Raw genomic sequence first — 12453 nt, 5'->3', positions numbered from 1 at the left:
TGTGATTGCTTGCACACCTACTATGTAGCCTGGCCAATTCTAGAGTGTTCTTCCTTGTCTGTTTTGACTACTAACCTGTCTCTGTGGTACATATTTCCATGACAGTTTGTGTCTGAGAGAAGGGAGTCTGCCTGAAGTTGCAATCTCAGAATTCTCCAAGTGTTAACCACAGGATTCAGTTCCTTCCCTCCTTCAGAATAAGGGAGATGAGGGTAATTTTTTTCTTGAAGAACAATAATTCTATTCATGAGACTTTATACCAGTGACCTAATATCCTCCAAGGCCTCACTTCTTGTCATCACCTTGGGGGTTTATGATTTCAACATACAAGTTTTGGAAGCACAGAAATATTCAGACCAGAGTAAAGAGTGATGCCCTTTCTTTGCTAATGGTATCATGTAAGTTCCTAATGCCTAGATCTCAGTGCATCTTCCTATTTACTTCCTGCATCCTTGAAGACATGTGTGCCATCAAGTTATCCTCACTAGACAGTCTTTCTTCTTTTCTGATGCAGTAGCTGTAGGATCACTCATTTGGAATTCATGACTGTATGTGAGAGCTGAGAGATTGTCAGGCCACACTTACAGGGACTTTATGACTTTGACAGCTGGGTGATTAATACCCATCACCCAAGGGGTTGTGGAAATGGTCTCCAAAATAGTAGAGTGGATCAACCTTGCCCCATTCTCAAAAAATGCAGTCAGAATTGTACACAAATATGGAAGTCACATATTGAGCCCATAAGGAAAATGGAGGAGTGAGTTGACACTGGATGAACATGGAAGACATTGGTTTTGCCCAAGCTCATACAAAGCCACCAAGACATTCAAATCTCTACTCACACAGGGGTCTAAGACTTGTCATTTTGCCACACATGTGCACAACCAAGCTTCTGAAAGCAGGACCTGGAAGTAACTGACAAGTCCTCTCTATGCTCTTGACACTAAACTGTCAAAGAATATTACCCAAACAACCCTATTTTTAGTCAGGTATGTGTACTCATCATGTTGGTCACTTGGATTGAGAAATGGCCTTTGCACTTAAGGTCTCCAGTTTAATGGAGGAAGCACAAAATCCATATGGCTTTTTGCTGTGCTCACAGTAGACAATAATAATATATCCTAGTTCCATATATTGCTGAGGTCTTACCATCACTGTTTCCCCACAAACAGCTAATCTAGTTTAAAAATGTATGTACTTTGGACACAAGAGCCTGGAATCATGCAATGTTAAGAAATCTTCTAGGTGGAGAATAGTATGATTCCTATTTGGGTGATCAATCTCACCTGTTTGTCAGGCTTGATTTATTTCTCTTTGATTGAACTCCATGCTTTGAATATGCAAACTTCTTTTGTGGTTCAAACTTTACCCATGTTAAAAGTCCACTGAAGTCTCATCTGTACCCCTGTCCTCTCTAGTATCCTTCTACTGCCCCTTGCATTTTTTAATTTATTTCAATTTTTTTTTTTTACTGTTTCTTGTTCTGATAGATGGCAGGAATTGTGATACATCCCTTCTAGATGTGAAAGAGAAGGGTAGTGTTGGCTGATATCGCAAGAAAAACTTCAGACAAAAATGCATTTCTTAGGCTACGAAAATCATATACTTGATTGGTCTATTCATATTTTGGGCAAGAAATAACAAATTATGTATCTTAGGAAAAAATGAAGAAAAACATTTTATTTCAAATAGTATCACCTTCATGAATCTAGGGCTAAAAAATTACCATCTGGAAAGTGTACACAAGCTTTTCTCACTTTAGTACACAAGTCTCTTTGACACCCTCCTAGTGCCTTTTCCTATTGTTACAAAATCATATCTATGTTATGTAATAATTGTGTTGATCCCAATATACATCAGTTTTTCTATTTATTCAGAACGACTATATATTATTGAAAATGATTCTTGTATTTAATTTCATCATGAGTTTTTCGGGGTAATAATTTACTTCTCTTTCTCATCTTGAATATGCATAATTTTAATATTGAAAACTCTCTAATTTTTGTTATATACAAATGGGAACATTGTATGATGGGAGCAAATTCCAAGCTTTCAAGAAATGAATCTCAGTGGAGTTGGTGTTACAAATTAGCATATTATTTCAGTACTGTCTTTATTCTGATTTATTTCTGGACCCAATATTAAAAAAAAAATCAACTAAGCAAACATTGAAATCACTCTAAGACACATTTTTTTGTAAGACTCTCATTACTTACCTCAAAAATCCTCCATACACAACTTGGTGAGCCCTCTCTGCTCATCTCAACCTTTCTTTCACCAATACCTCAGTGAGTCATACTTAATTACCTCAGGTGCCCCTCCCACAGACACCAAGGAGTCATTTTACAAACCTCATAGTGTATTTTTATCCATATCATACAGAACTCACTACTGATCTCAGATGCCTCTCCCTAAATAACTAAGATAAACCTCCTCCCAGAACTCAGTGTGCCCTTCATATACATCTCAGGGATTACTAATCACTACAACAGCAGTCATTACTCAACTTAGAAAGTTGCCCCTATAATCTTGAGTCCTCACTCTACTCCTTTGCAAGTCCTCACTAAATACCACACAGTGCACTATTACTCACTACACCTATTAGTGCCTTTTCTAGTCAAAATACAGACCTTCCATATACTTCTTAAATAGCCCTACTTACTTCCCTTAGGAAACACTCATACACACATAAAGAAGACCTCCTACAGGCCTCATATAGCCGTCATATACACTTCACATGGCACACACTATATACCTGTTATATCCTCACTACAAACCTCAGGGAACCTGCTCTTGACACCTCAGAGAGACTTTCCTACACACCACCAAGATATCTCCCTACACACTTCAGAAAGCCCTCCCTGTTCACATCAACTGCTCTTGCTACACATCTTTTCTTATTTTTTTATAAGATGGATTGACACCAGGGTGCTCAACCACTGAACCACACACCCAGGCCTTTTTATTTTATTTTATTTTATTTTATTTATTTTGAGACAGGGATTCTAGAAGTTGCCTAGGGTCTTACTAAATTATGGAGACTGACTTTGAAAAAGCAATACTGCTGTCTGAGAATCCTCAGAAATTTCAATTACTAATGTGCCACTTTACCTGGCCTAATAAAATTTCGAAAGATTATTTACTACATGCTAACATGGATCCACTTAATGTGTATAAAATACACATTAAAATTTCTTAAATACATAAAATAAACTTTTAAGAATGGGCATATGTCATTTATTTTTTCTTGGATATTATGAAATAAGACAACTGTATCCTAGTAATCAAATGTGACCCAAAATTCTTGGGCATATATGGATTTTTGATTTATATTTTTTGTTAATTTTTCTGGATTATCACGGAATATGACACCAAAACACTGAATGAGTGAATGAAGAATATTGTGTTACTTTAACTGATCATTACTTGTGGAAATTATTGTGTTATCCTAGTGGTGGTAGAGCATTTTCATTTTCCACAAATACTGGATGTTGGCATTCATGTGTTGAACTTGAAAATATTGATCCCAGAGAAACCAAAACAGAAAATATACTGAAATCTAAAAAAAAGGGAATGAGATAGTGAATAACAAGTGTAAAAAACAGTTAAAAATGAAAAGCTACTCAGATTTTATAGCACACTAGTGTGAACTCAGTCTATAATGATTCTTATACAATTAAAAATAACCAGAATTGACTTTGCAGGTGTTAACATAAAAATTATAACATTTGAGAAGATGAAAATTACCCTAATTTGATCACTAACCACTGAATACACATGTTGAATTATAATGCTGGGTTCCATATCCAAAAACAAATAGTAGCTTCAATTTAAAAATTAAAGAAAAATCAAGAGTTCAATATTTTAACCAAGTATTTACATCACCGTATCCCATGGTTGTGAATATGTAAGCTTTCTCATTTCTCTTCATATCATGCCATATAGATCTACATCTTCTAAACAGTGGGAAATGATTTAGCATCAAATATGATTTTCTGTTGACTGTCATTTTTAATGAGTCTGTAAATAGTTGTAAAATACCTACCCATGATTTTAGACATTTAAATTAATGTACAAACATGTCTTGCAGAGGAAATATTTTGTCAGTAGATCAACACTAAATTTCCTGTAGCAGGTTTAAGATTGGAATTTTGAACAAGAAAATTGTATAATACATGAGAGGAAAATAGGGACTTTTTTGAAGTTCCATTTTCTAGAGTTGGGTAAAATTATTTTTATTTAGTGAAAACCTTACAATTCAATGACTCTGAATGTAGCTTAACTGTGACATTAATTTCTATCCCAATTCCAGATAACTTAATAAAAATCATTATACTATTTCTTACTAATATTTGATTAATCCATTTGGCTCACTTAGGACAGTTATTGTAGTGATGATAATAGCAGGGATATAAGGTGGATTGTGTGTGGATTTGAAAAAAATTAGAAACCATGAAAGATCTTGCCACAGGTATTGATAAAATGTTCTAATATTATAGGAAATTTTTGAGGGAACAAGAGAAGTTGCCTCAAAATCTCAGAAGGTACATGTATGATCAAATGAATAAATAAAACCTAATGACCAATCTTTCTAAAGGTCGTTATATGTAATATATACTTTTATGTTGGTTACTTCATTTTCTTTCATATATAATACCTCTCAAATACAGGTAATGAGACTGCCTGTATTTTACAGATGATAGAATTTAGCATTATATACTACTCATGTTCACACTTGAACCCAATGGATGACCACAAATGCATATTTAAACAATGTGTCTTAGAGGGTGCACCCAATATAATATTGGCTTAGTTGATGAATTAAAGGTGTTATCTCTGAAAATATATCAGAATAAAGACTAAAATAAACACTAAAATAATATATTCATGTATACAATTGCTCATTTGATACTGATTTCTTGAGAGTTAGAATTTTGCACAATTATGGAATCCTCCATAATAAATTCATCAATTCTTGAAGAATCCAATGTGTACCTGGGGTTTCATCAAATGGTAGAGCACTTGCCTCATATTCATGAGGCAGTGGATTCAATCATCAGCACCACATTAAAGAATAAAATAAAGGTAGTGTGTCCATTTACAACTTAAAAAATCCCAAAAATTTAAAATAAAGAAAAAAGATGAAAACAAAATAAGATACTACCCCACAAAACTTTAAAATTAGGTTATAAACAGAAACTGTTCTCAACAATATATAGTAATTCTAAATGGATAGGATAGCTGATGTAGAGTGGGAGCCCAATAATCATTACATAATCCAGACATGATTTGGTAATAATAGGTAAGGATATCTGGAGAATGTAAAAAATAAATGTATGCATTTGTGGCCATGTTATTTTTTACAACATAAACAAAGGGTAAAGGATAGTAATGTCACTAATGGTGTTGTGACAAATGAATATCCACATGCAAAATTTTTATACGAACTCACCTCAAATCACATTCAAAAATTAAGTCTAATAATCACACCTCAATATAAAACATATATATAAAATACTTGGTTGAGTTTGTAGCTCAGTGATAGAGCACTTGCCTAGCATGTGTAAGCCAGTGGGTTCATTCTTCAGATTGATGTACAAGTAAATATAGAAAATAAAGGACTTTTGTCAATGTAAAATTAAAAACATTAAAAATGTATGAATCCCTTTGGATAAAACAAGGTAGTAATAATTTTTAAAATATTTTAATAGTCAAAGAATTTTCATTTTGTTTATTTATTTATATGTAGTGCTGTGAATTAAACCCAGTGCCTCACACATGTCAAATACTCTACCACTGAGTCACAACCACAGCATAAAGTAGTAAATTTTTATGACCTTGAACTTCACAATGAATTCTTACATACACCAGAAAATAACAAGCAGCTAAACTAAATTGCATGAAAATTAAATGTTTTCATGTTCAAAATGGTATTTTTAAGAAACACAACCTAAGCACTGGGAAAATTATTTGAGAACTACTTTGTGTATATGTATGTGTGTGTAGGTGTATGTATGTGTGTGTGTGTGTGTGTGTGTGTTTACGTTTGTGTATTTAAAATCCAGAATATATAGTGACCCTTGCACCTTAAAACAACAAATATATTGACTCAACATATGCCTGTAATCATAGCAGCTCAGAATGCTGAGGAAGGTGACTGGAAGTTCGAGGACAGCAACAGCAAATTAGTGAGGCTTTGAGGAACATAGCAAGAACCTGGCTCAAAATTTAAAAAAATAAAAGAAAGGGCTGGGGATTTGGCTTAGTGGCTAAGCAACTCTGGATTCAATACTCATTAAAAAATAAAACATAAACAAACAAAAGTAGCATGAGCAAAGGACTTGAATAGAAAATACTAGTCAGTGCAAAAATGACAAAAGAAGCTCTTCAAAATGTGCTCATCATTATTCATTAGAGAAATGCATTTCAAAATGTCAATGAGAGCAGGGCACTGTGGCACACTCAATCCCACCTACTTCAGAAATGACGGCAGTAGGATGTCAAGTTCCAGGCCAACCTAAAAATCTTCATGAAACACTGCTTCAAACCAAAAAATTAAGGAGCATGGAGATGTAACTCAGTTGTAGAGGGCACATGGCTTTGGCCCAAATTATAAAACACACACATGAACATATGTGTGAGTTACCATGCCACACCACAAAGATGGTATAAGTTTTGAAAGTAAATTAGCAAGTGCGGAAAGTGTAACAAGGTGGAGAAATTGGATTCCTTTTATATTCCTAGTAAGAATTTGGAATTGTGCAATAGGTATAGATAACAGTTTGATAACTTGATAACTTCTTAAAAAGTTCAACATAGATTTCCTATATGATGTATGAATTTCACTCCTAGCTGTATGCTCAAATGAATTAAAAACAGATGCTCACTTAAACATGAATATTCATAGCAGCACCATTTATGCCACTAAAAGGGGAAAAGAATCCAAAGGACAACCAAAAGATAAAAGGATTAAAAATTACATATATGTGCACATGTGCACCTACAAATACACATTTGTGGTAAAAAAAATCACACTTCCATAAAAAGAATAAAATACTGATACATACTACAACATGACTATTTTTTGAATATAAATGTAACTGAATAAAGTCTGAAATGAAATATCACATATTGCATAATACAATTCATATGATATATCCAGATTGTGGAAACCCCAGAGACAGAAAATTGCATGGTTGTTGCCAGGACCTGGGAGGGCTTAAAAGGGAGTGTTTGTTTAATGAGCAGATGGTTTTCTTTGTGGTGATGAAATGATGTGAAACAAGATAAAGATGGAAACTATGCCACAATACTGTAAACATCACTAAATTGCACAAATTTAAATGGTCACTATTATGAGAAGTTAATGTCAAACAACTTTTAAAAATCTGAGAACACTGAAGTATACTCAATTGCAGGGAATCTAGGACTAGGTGGTAGAAGGCACTGTGGAGCTGCAGACTCCCAAGTCTTTTCAAGATCACAATTGAAAGCACATCTGATAGTACTAGTGACAGCCAGGAATTGACAGCCTAAGCTGTTTCAAGCACCATTTTAAGTTCTTCATATATTTGGATCCTATTTCTCCTGAAGGTCTTGAGCCCTCATGGAAGGAATTCTGATTTTAGTGATGAGTACACTAAGACTAACAAATGAAGTCCTTATTCTAAGGTCATGTACCTTGCAAACTAGGGTTCAAGACCACTGATTTGTCTGAATTGTCTGAATTCCAAACACTTTTGTCATCTATATGACTGTTTAAATCCAGTGAGTGGATGCTTCTGTAAGGAGGGTGAGGAAAGAGGGAGAAACTGCAAAGGGGCACCAGAAATATTTTGGGTGTGATATTACCCATGCTCACTATATAGATTGTGATGATGAATTCATGGGTAAATGTATAAGCAAACAACAAAGTATACATTACATATGTATAGTTGATCATCCATCAGTTTTACCTAAACAAAACTTTTTAAAATAAATAGACAAATAAGACTTATTAAAAAGAAAGTAAAAAAAATGAATAAAAAATTGGAAGAAAACCCTCAAGAAGATATATACATTGCACATAAGAAGAAGTTTCTCAACACCAAATTATGGGGGACAGCAAATTAACCTCACACATATGAATGGACAAAATTCAAACCAGTCAACACCAGTAGATGACAAAAATGAGGAGAAAAAGGAACTCTCCCACATTTCTATTGGATTCAAAAAACAGTTTCATTGTTTCTTACAAAACTGAACACAGGCTTATATTTGTCCCAAAAATCACGTTCCTAGTGGTTACCCAAAGGAATTGAATGCTTACATCCACACAAAACCTAATACAAATATCCTTAGTTTCTTTTTGTCATGATAGCCAAGAACAGAATCAACTCACCCATTCGTGAGCATTTTTCTGTTATTAATAAAAATCCTTGACATATATATATATATATATATATATATATATATATATATATATATATATATATGTAGCAGCAAAAAATAAGTTATGAAGGAAGCCAATATTTTAAATCCCCAAGGAACCTGAGAGACCCTTTCATCAAAGAAGAGTGATGACTTCTTTGAATGTTCCAAAACAAGTGATTCTTTAGCTCATATGAAAAACCTGATCCAGTGGGAATTTACTCCACCTATGCTTGAAAATAAAATGCTCTGAGATGTTTTCTTAAATATTCCTCTTCACTTACAGCATAGTATAAAAGATGGGAATATTGTACCCTTGCTTACCTGACAAAGCTTGAGTGGAAATTCAGCAAGAACAAATGTACAGATATGTAGTGGTACTCACCCAAGGAAAAATAAAGTGGGGCTGATATTATGATGAGACACAGAGTTTATGGCCTGAAAGTATATAGCAAGCCATGGTTGGCAGGAAAGGCTTTTTCTGTAGTTTGAAATAAGGAGGGAAGGAGGGATGGCTAGCTAAAATACATTGAGGTTACCCACCACAGCACATGGATTAGCTGTAATGGACACAAAATGGAGACATTATCTCCCAGCTCTGGCATGGAACATGTACATTCCATGCATTGCTTTCTTGAATAATGAGGACATATCCACTTAAAATTCAACCCTTACTTCAAACAGTTTAATGCTTTATGCTTTGAATATAATCTTTGCTGCTCTGTCATTACAACTTATATTTTAAATGGACATGTTTCTGGAGTTTATTTTCACCCTGCTACTCCTTAATCTCTCTTTCTTCCTATTCTCAGGAAAAAAACAGAATATTTTTCTTCCCCATCTTAGGAAAAGCTTTCTGTCCTTGAGCACTCATCCACCATAATAACAAAGTAATTCAGACTGTGGGACAGACAGTACTGGAAGATCTCAGACATGACTGTCTCACAAATTAATGAGTGAATTACAACTGCAGACAGAGAACACATGGAATGTAGACTCTTAGTCATCTTTTTAAAAGACCTCTGTTCCTGTCAATTTGTAGAACCACAGGCTTTGGGACACAAGTCCCCATTGCTTCTCCTTTTCTAGCATAGCAGTAAACCTTTTTCTCCCTTTTTCTCAAAACTATGTCTTCAATATTGGATTGGCATCAGGAACAAGGATTGAGCTTTCAGACACAAGAGGGAGATGTGGAGACCACTAACATGGAGGACCGGTTGGTAAATCAGAATTTCTAAGGGAAGAAATAAATCCCTTGTTAAAGTGAAGAATGGCCCTATGAGGAAGAAGTCCCCTTGAACCTGCCTGCAAGTCCATGGAAAATAATTCTAATAATCTGTGAATTCCTTTCTTTTTCATTCCTTTTCTTTGCTTCTTTCCTACCAACCTCACATATTCCCTACTTCTCTTCCTTCTTTCCTATGCAGCACAAGATGTCCCAGGTCACTCTCCATATTTTATTCTCTCAATCAAGGTTTTTATGTATTTTGATACCAGGTAATGAACCCAGGAGTATTTAATCACTGAGTCACATTCCTAGCCCTCTTTTATTTTATTTGGCGACAGGGTCTCCCTGAGTTGCTTAGGACTTTCTAAGTTCCTGAGGTTGACTTTGAACTTAGTAATCTTCTACCTCAACCTCCCAAATCACTGGGATTATGGACTCACCTGAGGTAATTAGAATACAAATTTCAATGAGATACAAATATACTGCTCCATTTCTTTTGACACAGGAGCTCCTATGATAGTGCGAGAGTAGGTCTTAAATTCCATGTTTTCAATTTAATTCTATCAGCAGAAACTAACAAGTATTCAACTCCAAATCCTACCATTTTCAATCAAGTATTCAACTCCAAATCCTACCATTTTCAATCAAGTCATAAGCACGAAAAATCAAAGAAAAACTGCCCAGGAGACTTAGGGTCAAGGGCGGCTGTATTTTGTCTTTACATGTTGGTTTTCCAGTTGACATTTTGGTTCACATGAAAAGTATTCAGGTGTTGAAGTCTGCTGCATTGGTAGAATCTGGGAGTGTGTCCCAAAGAGTCTCAAAATTTCCAAGGACAAGTGTAGTTGTCATTTTCAGTTTCCTGTCACTGCAGCCTCGTACACATTGCCTAGTTGAATAAGTTGCTGAAGATATATCCACACTAGCATGCTCCTGAGAGAGATATAACCTATGAACTAATGAGATTTGAATGATGTGACATTACAAAATGCAGCTGACTCCAGAAGCAAAGCTAAATTTGAGTGCAGCTCACTGCTGAAAGGCGGCATTAGCAGTTACTTGCATATGAAACTGGTACTTCTTCAACACTATTGATTCCGTTTATTAAGAAAAGAGAAAGACAAGCTGAGAGGATTGTAATTTGGCATCCTCTGAAGGGTTTTGTCCTGTTATTTTCTTTTTCCCATCCCACAGTGATGGGGACAGGAACCCTGTACTTTCCCCTTGCAAAGCAAGCTCCCCACAGTACGGACTATATCATCAGCACAGGAATAGATCTTTTAAGGTACATGATTTGATACCCTCAGGTTCTGTGTATGTGTATGTGCAGAGAAGCAACTCTAGACAAAGCCAATTAATGACTAATGAATTCTTAATTCTCCTTTTCACAACAATCTTGCAAGTAACTTTTTTGCATGTCAAGACTAAAAGTCTAGGGGTGTGTCCTGAGGGAAAGAATTATCCCATCTTGACTTAAGGAAGAAAACAGTTGTAGCTGATCCCTGAGCAGAAAATTACAACAGTGATCCATGGACAACAGGACATGAGGAAAGGCAGGCCTATGTGGGTATTAGAATATGCTCAGTTTGTTAGTATGAAAAGAGACTTTGGGGATCATTCACCACTGCATCCCTAGCCATTATATTCACAATGTACTGACGCCTTCCTCAATCATTTTTTCTTACTTTTCCCTTTGGAATTTTACTTTGAAAAATTCTAATGAGCAGAGTGCTGTGCAAAATACACAAACCATTGTTGGTTCTGTAACTTGCCTATAATCTCAGGTATGGGTGAGGTAGAGAAAGTTGTTTCTCCAGGGATAAACAGGTTACTTCAATGAGGGAATGCCTCATCAACTTAGCCAGATGATGTCAGGAAATGTAAACAGGCAAAGGCAGGAGGTGATGGATCACAGGGTCTGGGTTCCCAGGACTGATATTTGCTGGCATAAAGGAAACATTCCTCATACAATTTCATCTTTCCACTCGGTATGCTTGCAGGTTTTACTCTTAAGTTTTATTAAAGTGAGATAAGGACTGAAATTTATATCCCTCATCTCACAATGATTCATTTTCATTAAATTCCACTCAAGACAATGACTCACTTGGTTCCCAGTGCTCCTGTGATATGAGAACAAAAATAGGAGAGCTTCTGTAATCCAGGTGGAAGGGGCAGGCATTGAGCAGGTCGGGTGTGAATGGCTCAGGGATTCCAGACTCTGCTTGGAGAACGCACTTGTTTTCTCTCCCCAGAGGATTTTTTCCAATCTTGGGCAACATGGAGTTTGAGGAGTCGCTCCCATGACATGACGCCTGCACTGCAGACTCCACCTGAGGACACAGAAGAAAGACCTGACAGCAAGATGGTTTCATGGTTCCCATGGCAACCAGAGACGCTTCTGCTCCTGTCAGCTTCAGACCAAGATTGAAAACAAGCACCAGCTCAGTTGTGATGGTCAGAGGCAAGAAGGGAGCGAGTACCAGGGACCTTCAGTTTTCAAAAATATGATTCTAAACTCCTCAGCCAGGAGACAAGGAGCTAAGCCATTTGCAGGTTTCAGCCCCGAGTTTGGTGGATCGCTCCATCTCCAGGCAGGGCAAGTAACCTGCGGGGGTGCCTGGCAACCCAACCAGTGCTTGAGAAGGATCCACTGGGGGAATGATGTTTACAAGAACTCATCGTCCCGGGAGACGCCAGATGCTTGCCTCCAGGCTCTGGTGCTTTTTCTGCATTATGTTTCTAATGTTATATTACTCCTACTATTCATTGGTAGTAATCACTGAGGGTGAAGGGAATACTACAGAATTTCCCAAGAA

The sequence above is a fragment of the Sciurus vulgaris genome, assembly GCF_902686455.1.
Source record: "Sciurus vulgaris genome assembly, chromosome: 13".
Taxonomy (NCBI): Eukaryota; Metazoa; Chordata; class Mammalia; order Rodentia; family Sciuridae; genus Sciurus; species Sciurus vulgaris.
The sequence above is the reverse complement of the archived record's forward strand: the minus strand, read 5'-3'. Positions refer to the sequence as shown.